This window comes from Chenopodium album, chromosome 22 (genome assembly GCF_948465745.1).
Source record: "Chenopodium album chromosome 22, dcCheAlbu1.1, whole genome shotgun sequence".
Lineage (NCBI taxonomy): Eukaryota > Viridiplantae > Streptophyta > Magnoliopsida > Caryophyllales > Amaranthaceae > Chenopodium > Chenopodium album.
The window spans coordinates 27,169,083-27,181,059 of NC_137855.1; the positions used below are offsets into that span (position 1 = coordinate 27,169,083).

The 11,977-nt window shown below is 34.5% G+C and overlaps 1 long non-coding RNA gene across 1 annotated transcript; it reads right to left on the reverse strand.

Moving 5' to 3' along the window:
• Nucleotides 1–3,779: 3,779 nt before the first annotated feature.
• On the reverse strand, nucleotides 3,780–4,224 carry LOC145605885 (uncharacterized). The gene is made up of 3 exons (XR_014105153.1): nucleotides 4,168–4,224; nucleotides 4,018–4,097; nucleotides 3,780–3,926 (listed from the first exon to the last, which is right to left on the reverse strand). It is a non-coding gene; the product is annotated as an uncharacterized LOC145605885 (long non-coding RNA).
• Nucleotides 4,225–11,977: the final 7,753 nt, after the last annotated feature.

The following is an 11,977-nucleotide window of genomic DNA, read 5'->3' on the forward strand; positions in this document are numbered from 1 at the left end:
TCTCATCCATTGTTGAAGCTTATTTGGAGTTTTCGTGTGGGTCAAAATTGGTGGCTAAATATTGTTCTAACTTGCTTCTTGTATGGTATAATCATCTACTCTTACTCTTAATTGCTTTATTATACCATATAATTGCATGTTTTAGTTAATTCATGGCTATGAATAGTAGTAGTATATATTTTGATGGTTTTGATGTTTGAAATTGAATTTTGGTTGTTTATTTTTTATGAATAATGGTTGATTATTGCTTACATTGTGGTGTTTGTTGTTTGTCCAGCAAAATTGATCGTTATTGTTGAGATTGCTGTAATCGGATTTTTGGTAGTGGTGCTATGTTGATGATGTTGAGCTTTGGTTCTTGATTTCTGTGTGCTTGGTATATGGTTTGAATGCATTTGGTGGCTTGAATTGGTGGTAATTGTGTGCATTTAGGATTGTTCAACTTTGGTAGTGAGTTGTTGCTTGTCGATTTTGGTTAAGGAGTTCGATTGAATCATTCAAGATTGTTGGTTGGAGTTTCTTGTGGTGACTGTGGTGTTTTGAGTTGCTATCTTTGAAAATCATCATGTTTAAACACATCAAAAGCCTTTTCAAGAAACAAAAAACCAATGAAGAACCTGCTCCTTCTCCTTCTACCTCACAACAATGTCAACCTACCCCTATCCCCAAACTTAGAATTACTGACCCAATCCAAAAAGCTAGACACTCCAACCTCAAAGCAAACCGTTCCCTCAAGCCATCCCATCAATACTATTAGGCGAACATGATTAAATTGGGGATTGATGAGGACTTGAGGGAGTTGCTTAACAACCTTCGCATGGGGTCTTTTGTGAGCCGGAGCTTCCGTACATATGTTCAAACAACTTTGGAGTTCTTGGCCATGTTTGATCTAGTGTTGATTGAGGGTGGTATCTACCATGTCCGATTTTAACTCTTCAACCTTCAATTTGATCAATCTTTGGAAGAGTTTAACGCGGCTCTAGACTTCGATCCAAATTCTGATATTTTGGATCCCGAGTTCTTCTTCAAAGATGAGTATGATCAGAATTCGTGGTGGGACGATATTTCTGGTTGTGGTGACTTTGTGACCCGTTATGCCAAGATTAGTAAGGTATACCAACCATGTCTCCGGGTTCTCCATAAGCTATTGGGATATTCAGTGTTCCCGAAGCAAGAATTGAAAAAGATGAGCCAATTAGAACTTCAGATTTTATGGGTGGCTACTCGTGCGGAGTACCGGGGTCGCCTAAACTTGGGGTACACTTTTGCAAGCTATTGCCAAGGGTTGCAAGATAGGGATTTCGGCGAGATCCCTTGTGGGGGCATGGTCACTAGGCTAGTGACCAACCTTGAGCTAGGGCATTATTTGCCATCTTGCACTCCGGTGGGGGATGTTGATTCTCACTACCTCGACGTCAAGCAATTGAAGCAAATCCATGTCTTAGCAAAGAATGTTGACGACAAGGTATTTTATTGGCTAAGGGACAATGAGCATTGGGGCTATCTCCCTAACCCTTCCTTAACTTAACTCCACCGAGAGAATGTAGCAAACATTTGGCATGTCCCCATTAGTCGCCGCCCCCCTACTATGATGATGATGAGGAGATGGGTGAAGAAAAAGAAGAAGAAGAAGAATAAGAAGAGCCGCAACAACAACAACAACAACATCAAGAGCAACATCACCAATATGCTAGATCCGACTTGGATGCCCTTAGTACTCAAATAAAGGGCATGAAAATCCGGTTGGAGGGCATGTATGATCAAGATTTTGAGGCCCTCTATACCCATATGAGAGGGATTTCGGAGATGCAACAAGGTATGTTTCTCCAACAACAACACTTGTATGATACGGGTGTTAACCGGGGAGAAATCACTCCCCCAGTTAACTACCCTTACTTTCCACCCCAATATGGTCCTATACCATCTTTTGGGGGTGATGGGGTACCTACGTACCCATATTGGCAAGGACTCCCGAGGTTCAACACCGAGACTCGCTCATTCCTCCATGAGCATGGTAACTACGATTACCGTGTTCCTGGTGGGAGCGACTATAGGGGTGATCCTAACTACCCCTATGTACACCCCGATCATCCACTACCGCTCGCCTTGCCCGAGCAATTAACTCCCCTTTCCCCTTGGCAACAAGATAACTTTAGGGGACATTATGGTTGGCCACCCAGTTACACCGGGGGGATGGGATCCTCATGGTCCCTCATCCGGGTTTATTTATGATGGGGATAACAATGATTGCTCCGGGCCGAGTGGTAGTGGTAGCTAGTTCCCTCATTTTTGTGCTTTTTGCCTCCATCCCTTGTCTTATGTTTGCTTACTTTGTATTGTTGGGCTGTTGAGATGTATCTATGATTAGCTTGGGGAACCTTTACTTTTCTAAGGGGTTTTGTCTCGGTGGCCAATTTGTTGTTGAAATTAACCTTGCTTCTCTTGATTCTTTGCATGATGATCTCATTCTTGATTCCACTTTGATGATGTATGCTCATTCTCGATCTTGTTGTTGTTGTGATGATGATGTGTGTTTGCTCCCTTGAATCAAAACCCCTAATATCCAAATCCCATGAATCCAAACCCCTTGAATCCAAATTTTATTGTTTAGTATTTTGTTAATTAGTTAGATGTTTAGTTAGTTCTTTAGTTATTATTTTCATATTTTTGTTTTCTTGATAGTTTAGTTTTGCTTAATTTTGCTTTATATTTTCTTTCCTTTTCGTTTTCTTTTATTTTCTTTTGTTTTGAAGTTACTAACCGTTTTTTTTTTTGTCAATAGTTCTCTTTTCCATTTTTGTTCTCATATGGCTTTGATGATGATGCTTTGTTTCTTGGAGCTTCATGAGGTGGTTGATTCTTCACCTTACTATTTTAGCATTGCTTGGAAGCCGGTGAGATCTTTTTTTTTTCTTTATTCTCTTTTATTTTCTTAGATGCATAGTTTAGGATTAGTTTTAGGAAAAGTTGAATGATTCAAGGATGGATATGCTTTTAACACCTAGAGTTTTTGGGATCATTGGCGATGTTGTCATTTGATCACTTGTTTGTCGATTGGGAATTACATGTTCTACTTGCATATTTGTTCCATTCTTTATTTTCCTTCTTTTCCTTTTCCTTTGTTTTTCTTTTCTCTTTTCTTTTCTTTTATTTTTTCCTTTCTTTTTGTTATTGTATTTTGGTATATTTTGAGTCTTTATTTGTCACCTTTTTTTTTGTTTTAGAATTGGACTATATACAACCAATTTTTTCTTTTGAATGAATATCTTCCTAAATGGTATGGGTATGGATGGTTTGAGAATATGCTTGCTTGACTCTAGGATAGGTGTATGCTAAGGTAGCATGTTTTACAACTAGGAGGATCATGAAACCGAATTCTACTTGTTTGTGGCATGCTGGTAGGTACTTCCTACGGTCGATTTGACACCTATAGTGAGTTTTTGCTACATCCGTGTGTAGGGATGGCAACGGGTCGGATTCGGAGCGGATTATGCAAAATCCGACTCCGATCCGACATTGAGTCGGAGGCTAAATCCGACATCCGACTCCGACTCCGACATCCGACTCCGAGACTCCGAATCCGATCCGACTTAAAAATTCGACATCCGACTCCGACTCCGATCCGACCCGAATCCGAGTTTCTTTTATTTTTTGATTTTTTAGGTTTTTTTTTAAAAAAATACTAAATCAACAATTTCCAAATTCCACTAAAAAACAGTATTAATAAAAATTCAAAGTACAACAAAGAAAATATTACACATTTACACAGTACTTGTGAAATTGTCTACATTAGAACAATAATATCATAAAAATTCATAATAAATTACAAGTGCAATACAATTATACAAAACAACCAAGTTCATTCCTCCATGGCTCCATGCAACTCTTGAAGACTTCAATTCTTTAACATCAAGTTCACTGTGAAACTAACCAAGATAAAAAAAAATGAATTAGTAACATAATTACATAATATATTATTTTTAATTAATTAACCAATCAAAAACATATAAAATTCACCTTTGTTCATTATTCCTCATCAACTTCCACATCTTCATCTTCATAAATTAAAGCTAATTCTAGCTCAATCTTTGTAGTATCTAAAAATCATATAAAAAAGATACATTAGTATTATAAATTGACCAAAAAAAACTTTAATAAATGAAATACCTTTCAATAGTGAACGCCTCCAACTTTGAAGACACATCAAAGCTTCAACGGTTTCCGGTAGTAGTCTACTACGATGGGGTCCAATGATCCTCCCACTTGTGCTAAATGAACTCTCGGAAGCAACGGTGGAAATGGGTATCGCAAGAATATCTCTAGCAATCTTAGCAAGGGTGGGAAACCTATGTGACTCCGCATTCCACCAAGCCAAAAGACTAAACTTACTCTCATCAACTACAAGCCTCTCCTCTAACAAGTAAGTTTCCACCTCACATTTTTTAGTCCTCTTAGGAGGTTGTTGCGAAACATGTCTTGCCCACAACCCCTCAACTTCATCAAATTCATCAATGGGCCTCTTACCATTCACATTGACAATGGAGGAAGTTACACTAAAAGGAGTGTCATCATAACTTGCATCCATCTCATAATCATGAACTAAATCAACCAACAATCTTTTCACCCTATCACATTCCATCTCAAAACAATCACCATACACAAGTCTATAATAAAAAGTCACAATATCCAATTTTCTTCTAGGATCCAAAACCGAAGCAACCGACAACATTACATTAATCACATTCCAATATTTATCAAACTTAACAATCATTTTTGAAGCCATAGATTCAATCACCTTATTCCCACAACAAACCCATTTTCTCAAAGCAAGTAAAATTTCACACACTTTTTCAAAGTACAAATTGGCCGTTGGATATTTTCTTCCCGAAAAAGCCTCCGTTGCCCTTTTAAATAGTGCTAACCTTTCACATATCTCACTAGCCATTTTCCAATCTTCTTTACTAGGTAGTTTAAATTTATTCCTTCCACTTTTGCTCACCTTTGAATCCAACCTAGTAAATGCATCTTTATACAAAAGGGCTATTTGCAACATATCATAACATGAATTCCATCTTGTCTTACAATCTAAAGTCAATTTCTTAGTGATAGGAATTCTACAATAATTACAAGCATCCTCAAACTTCTCATACCTTTTTGGTGTTGAAACACAAAAGGCAACAACACTACGAACTTTCTCAATTGCACCACTAATCATTTCCAACCCATCACCCACAATCAAGTTCAATATATGTGCACAACAACGCATATGCAAATAAGAACCACCCATAATAAGCTTGCTAGAGTTAAGTTTTTCACGCAAAACATCTACTACGGCATCATTAGTTGTACAATTGTCAAGTGTAATGGTGGATACCTTTTCATCTATATTGAAACTCTTCAAACATTCTACCAATGCCTTGCTAATTGATTCCTTGTTGTGTGGGCATGGCACATACAAAAACCTATCAAACACAATCAAGTTACATACATATCAATTATATATTCAATTAAATGTAAGTTCAAACAAAAATATAAAACTATTAAATTACCTAATGATAAGTTCACGCAAAACCCAATCATCATCAATGTAATGTGCCGTCACCGCCATATACCCTTTCCTTTGATTGCTACTACTCCACATATCGGTGGTAATAGCAATCCTAGAATCATTCTCCGCAAACAACCTCATTAACTTTGATCTTTCTTCCTTGTAATCTCGTAGAATATCCGCTTTAACGGTATTCCTAGAGATTACCTTGAAATCCGGGTTCAAACTACTTACAAATCTTCTAAACCCAACATGCTCAACAATGGCAAGTGGGTACTCATGTAATATAATCATATTCACCAACTCGGACCTTGACACTTGAGCATTAAACTTAAATTTTCTAATCCCTAAGGAAGGAGATCCACTTTTACTTGACATAGCTAGTAAAATTTGTTGTTTCACATCCATAGTATTTTTTATTTTCATACATCTCTTTATGTGATCCCTTAAATGTGTAGTACCACTCTTTCCTCCACCAACAAAAAGTTTCTTACAACCTTTACACTTTGCCTTGTCTTCTCCATTCACCTTAATTTGGTCAAAGTGTTTCCAAACAATTGAAGTTAGCTTCCTTCCCTTAACACCTATAATTTCGTCATCATCTTGAGTCATTTCTTCATCATTAACCTTTGTTGATTGTTTTGTAGTCACATTAGTAGGTTGTTTTGTAGATGGATCAACAAACCCCTCATCATCATCATATCCATTAGTAGGAGTAGATGAAACTTCTTCCATACCTAAATGCAAAATTAAATTGGGGATAAAAATCAATAATTTAACACACAACCAAAAATGAGAGCAGAATACACAAGTAACACAACCAAAAATTCGAGCAGAATTTTCCAAAAAAATTCAAGCAGAATAAACACAATCCAAAATTCGAAATTCGAGCAGAATACACAAGTAACACAACCAAAAATTCGAGCAGAGTAAAAAAAAAATCAAGCAGAATAAACATAATCCGAAATTCGAAATTCGAGCAGAATACACAAGTAACAATCGAGCAGAATAAAAAAAAAATCAAAAAAATTCGAGCAGAATAAAAAAAATTCAAGCAGAATAAAAAAAAAATCAAAAACATCGAGCACAATACACATAACACAACCAAAAATCGAGCAGAATAAAAAAAGAATTCAAAAAAATTCGAGCATAATACACAACCAAAAATCAAGCAAAATAAATTAAAAATAAAAAAAAAATCAAGCAAACTATTCGATTTCAAAATATTCGAGCAAACAATACACATAATCGAGCAAATAATCAAGCAAACAACACATTTAATCGAGCAAATAATTCGATTTCAGAATATAAAAAAAATTAAAAAAAAATGAAAATATACTTGACTTGTTGATGGTGCTGCGCTGCATCGGTCTGAGAGCGGTGACGATAAGGTGGTTGACGTGGAGACGCGCCGCCGTGAAGAGCTGAACTGCGTGCTGAACAATTAGCTGGCTGCGTGAAAGGCTGAATTGCGTGAGAAATTGAGAATGTGGGCTGGGCGGCTGGCTGCGTGAAACTGTGAAAGAAAGGGTGAGGGGTGATCTAGGGTTTTTAGACAAAAGACCACTTAGACTACAAAATTAGAATTAGATATTTTAATTTGAAAAAAATACATAATTTGTTCATTTAAATCTAACTTTTACATAAAAAAGAATGTCTTATATTTTACACATTACAAATATTAATTGTGTAACAAGAACAAAATTTTAAATAATTTGTTCATTTAAATCTAACTTTTACATTAAAAAGAATGTCTTATATTTTACACATTACAAATATTAATTGTGTAACAAGAACATAATTTTAAAATTGTGCAACTAAATTATTATGTCATTATATATCAAATTGGTCTAATATTCAAGAAAAAAAAAAATTTGGTCTAATAAAGTATGGAGTAATAGTCATTAGAGATTTAGAGGTAAGGTTTAAGAATAGATCTCGTGAATGAAGGTAGTCCACATTGTTGAAAACTATCCTAATCAACTATTGATCGATCAACATTATACTTCGTTGATTGAGTGATCGACTTTATAGATATAAAATAGAATTAGTAACCATGAATTAGTAAAAAGTTTATAATTTTGACCGATTAACAATGTTTGTGTTATTGTAATTTACTGCGTAGTTAATTGTTTGGAATAAAGATCGATTAACATTATACTTCGCTGATTGAGTGATTGACTTTATAAATATAATAGTGAATTAATAGCTTTAACTATGATTGTGTAACTGTGAATTAGTAAAAAGTTTAGAATTTAGACCGATTGAGTATTTGAGTGTGCTATTGAGTATTGACTTACTATGAATTATTAAAAAAGTTTAAACATTTGATCAAGACTAAACTATGAATCGATTAACATTATATTCCATTGATGGAGTGATTGACTTTATGGATATAAAGTACAATTAATAATTATAAATAGTTTGTGTTACTATGAATTAGTAAATGTTTAAAACTTTTGATCAAGAATTAACTATTGAGTATTGATTGGTCTCTGTTGATTGAGCACATGATTGACTTTATAGATATAAAGTTGAATTAATAACTTTAAAGAAACCACATATATGTTTATGTTTATGTTTTTGTGAATTAGTGATTGACTTTATCGATATAAAGCTGAATTAATAACTTTAAAGATATATCACATATATGTTTATGTTTATGTTTTTGTGAATTAGTAAAAACTTAAAGTTTTAAATATTGATTTTTTTTATAAAAAAATTAAAATATAAGGGACACACCAGGAAGGCAGGAAATGACACGTGTCATTGTTGATGTGTCTTTTAGTATATAATGTGACGCAACTAAATTGTGTTTATATTGTTTGACGCAACTAAATTGTGTCATTGACTCATTGTTGGTGTGTCTTTTAGACTTTTAGTATACTATCGATTGATGAATCATATAATGTGAGTATGTGACGCAAAATAAATATATATATATATGTATATATACATATATATATATACATATATATATATATATATAAATGCAAAATAAATAAATATATATATATATATATATATATATATATATATATATATATATATAAGTTAGAGTACACAATTACACAAATCCCAAAAAAATTGTATATAAGTCGGAGTCGGAGTCGGATTACGGGTCGGATTATCTCGGAGTCGGAGTCGGAGTCGGACATCCGCCGGAGTCGGATTTTTTTCTCGGATTTTTTGTAGGATCCGACTCCGACCCTCCTCCGATTCGGATTCGGATTATTTTATCGGAGTCGAACTCGGATTAATTTTTTCTCGGACTCGGAGCGGATTTTTTGCCTCGGATCGGGGCGGAGTAGGGTCGGATCCGGATTGAATTGCCATCCCTATCCGTGTGAGGTACTTTATTTTTCAAGCCTTCTACATATCTTGCATGAGTGTCATGGATCCTTGACTATTGCAGACTTAATCTTGAATCTTGACTCATAATTCTCAATCACGAGACCAAACCATCTAGGGAGGACAAAGGCATCTTTTCGGGGTGGCAATTTTTCTTTTTCTAGGTTTAATCTTCTTTATTTTAGTTATTTGGGTTTACATTTGCCCTCTTGCTAAGCATTTGAGCCTTTTCCCTTCTTTTCAAGCCACATCTTTAGAATTTCGAGCCTTTTGTTTTTTTTTGTTCGATTTTTGGTTTATGTGAAGCAAATGGTCATGTTTGTGGAGTTTGTGGCTTATAAGTATGGACATTGGTTCCTTTTGTAAGCAAGCTTATGTTTTGTAAATATTTTGTGAATAATGGCAAATATGTAATACCCCATATGGTTTGTGACATAAGTATTTTAAAAATGTATATTTATACTAATATTTTCTTTAATTTAATACGAATTTTATTTTCTTATTTAAGTAATAAAAATAATATATTATTTTGAGTATTGATTGTCTTAGTGCTAGTTCGTCGTAGTAGTAATTTTAAGTTAAGCGTGCGAATTAGTTTAATAGAGTGTTGGACCGACCAAACTATTTTACCCACTAGTGTTGACCCATTTTCTAAGTCACGTAAAGGAGAGAAATTAAAGGGGATTTGCTGGCTGCTAATGCTCCTTGTAACCCCCATCCTAATTACATCTCTATTGATGATTGTAACCCCAATCCCTTTAATTTTGCCTAACCCTCAAACTTCTCTCCTTCCCCTCTATTTTAACCTCATGCTACCCAGCCATGTTATATCATTCTTGCTGCATTCTAGTCTCTAAACTCACAAAATTTTCTCACAAAAAAAAGTCCACAAAGTAACGGGTTCCATTGGAGGGCGTTTGGAGTATTGATTCTTGTTCGTTGGAGCTCGTTTGTGCTCGTTCTTGTACTCTACTTTCAAGTTAACTAGAACTATCCCTTAGACTAGATTTCACCTAGTTTAGAATGCATGATTTAGGCTTAGAACAATTGAGAAAGTCATATGATGAAAACTAGTACGATCGTTATAGAAACTGATCTTAATTAGATGAATTGTGAACTGTTTTCCGAATGATTTTTGTGTGACATGCGTGTTTAATGGGACTGCCATATACCAATTTTGTATGTCAATTATCAAGTATTAAGTTCATGAGATAATTCATGATTATCGTTAGACGATAAATAATTATTCATGCTTGACCATATCCATGCTATGTATATTTTGTTGGAGATTTTTGTAACTAGACTAGCAAGTTATGAATGGTTGTACTGTGAAACATAGAGTTGACTTTCACTGCTAATAATAACTAAATTAGTTGCTTGAATCTTAGTTTAATTGGGTCATGGTTTTTAACTGGTATAAGTGGTGGTATTTTGTGAAGTATAGTGCGGTTTCGAGAAGTAATATGGAGTGAGTTGTTGCCTGCAATTTGTGTGAAAATAGTGTTGGTATAATACTCTGATTGTCACTTTATAAATCATGCTAGGAATTCATGTAATCATATTATGCAATGTATTTTCAAGTTATTAATTTGTACAATGACTAGTAATTTAAGTAGGTGAACTTTGGCTTGATAATATTGGATTAGTGTCTGAACTTTTATGTAATCTGTTGGTTGGGATTAGTTTAGGGTATATAATCATGATTTATCCTTGTTATGTCTCTTATTATACCTTATTATACTTGTGTCAATGTGTGGGTCAATGTGTGCAAGTTTGATAATTTTTAGAGCAACAATCTTATTATTCTGATTTATAGAAGTATGTATTTGCAATTTGTATAAGTTGGACAACATGTATATGAATGTGTATAGTGTGCATATTTTGTGATTAAAAGACTTCTCATGGTGTTGGTAACAGAATATTTAACCTATACATATTGCGGTGTTTGATTTGATAATATTTGAGTATAAGACTGTATGTGGCATCTCTGCTGATCATTGATAATTTTATTTAAAATTTATTATATTATTTAATCAAATCTTATATTGACTGTAAGTTAAGAGCCATTGGACTGCGGGATTCCAATGGTTAGAACATGCCAACTACTTGGATACGGGATTCAAGTAGTATAACCTGGGTTAATTGTTGTCGTCCGGGAGGTTCGGAGGTGTAAGACCATAATTGGCTTCTATCCGGCACAGGGAGTTTGGCCATTCTTAGACACAGTCTCCTGTGAGCTGACTGGAGGTTCGCCTGACAAACCTTACGAAGTGGACTACGGGCTTCCACTAGCGTTCGATCCTACTTTAGTCAAATTGTTTTTCTATCATATAAATATTATTACTAAACTGTTTAACCGGTCTTGCTTGATTGAATTATTATATTAACTTTAACAATTATTTTTATTCCGTTTTCAAGTTTTAATTTACTAAGTAACCCAATGTTCCATTGGCTAGTTTCTTTCTAATATCTTTATTTTCTTTTAGTTCATGCCTTGTGACTTTGTTTTCATATTCCTTTTTCTTTGTTCTTACCTTATCTTGTGTAGATACCTAAAAATGTCTCCCAAAAACCAAACCCGATGATGAACACCTTTCACCGCCATTATTGGTCGGGTTGAGTATTTTATCTTTGGAGTTCTTAAATCCATGTTCATTCCCAATACATTTCATAAACCAATCCAATTCATAGGCCATTTTACCAAACCATAAATTATTTTCCTGTTTCTATGCCTTTAAACCCAAAATAATTAATTCCGTGTCCATTAAAATCATTCATTTCGTGTCCTTTTTATAAAAACGTTTATACCAGTTTATTTTGGTCCATAATATGGGTTCAATTGTTAAATGTTTGGATGGGGCTTGAAAAGATCTTTCCAACGATATTTTATTAGCCCAAATCCGAGTTATAACGAATAAGTTATGGCCAAAATACTAAACTGAGTCTAAACCGAACTAAAGCCCACCTTACCTACGACCCAATGATCATGTGGAGGGTCCAAAGGATTTAATCTCATTCCTAAACCAATTAGGATTAATTGGAAGCTTCTATAAGTTTCTAAAAGATCCTAATTATCCT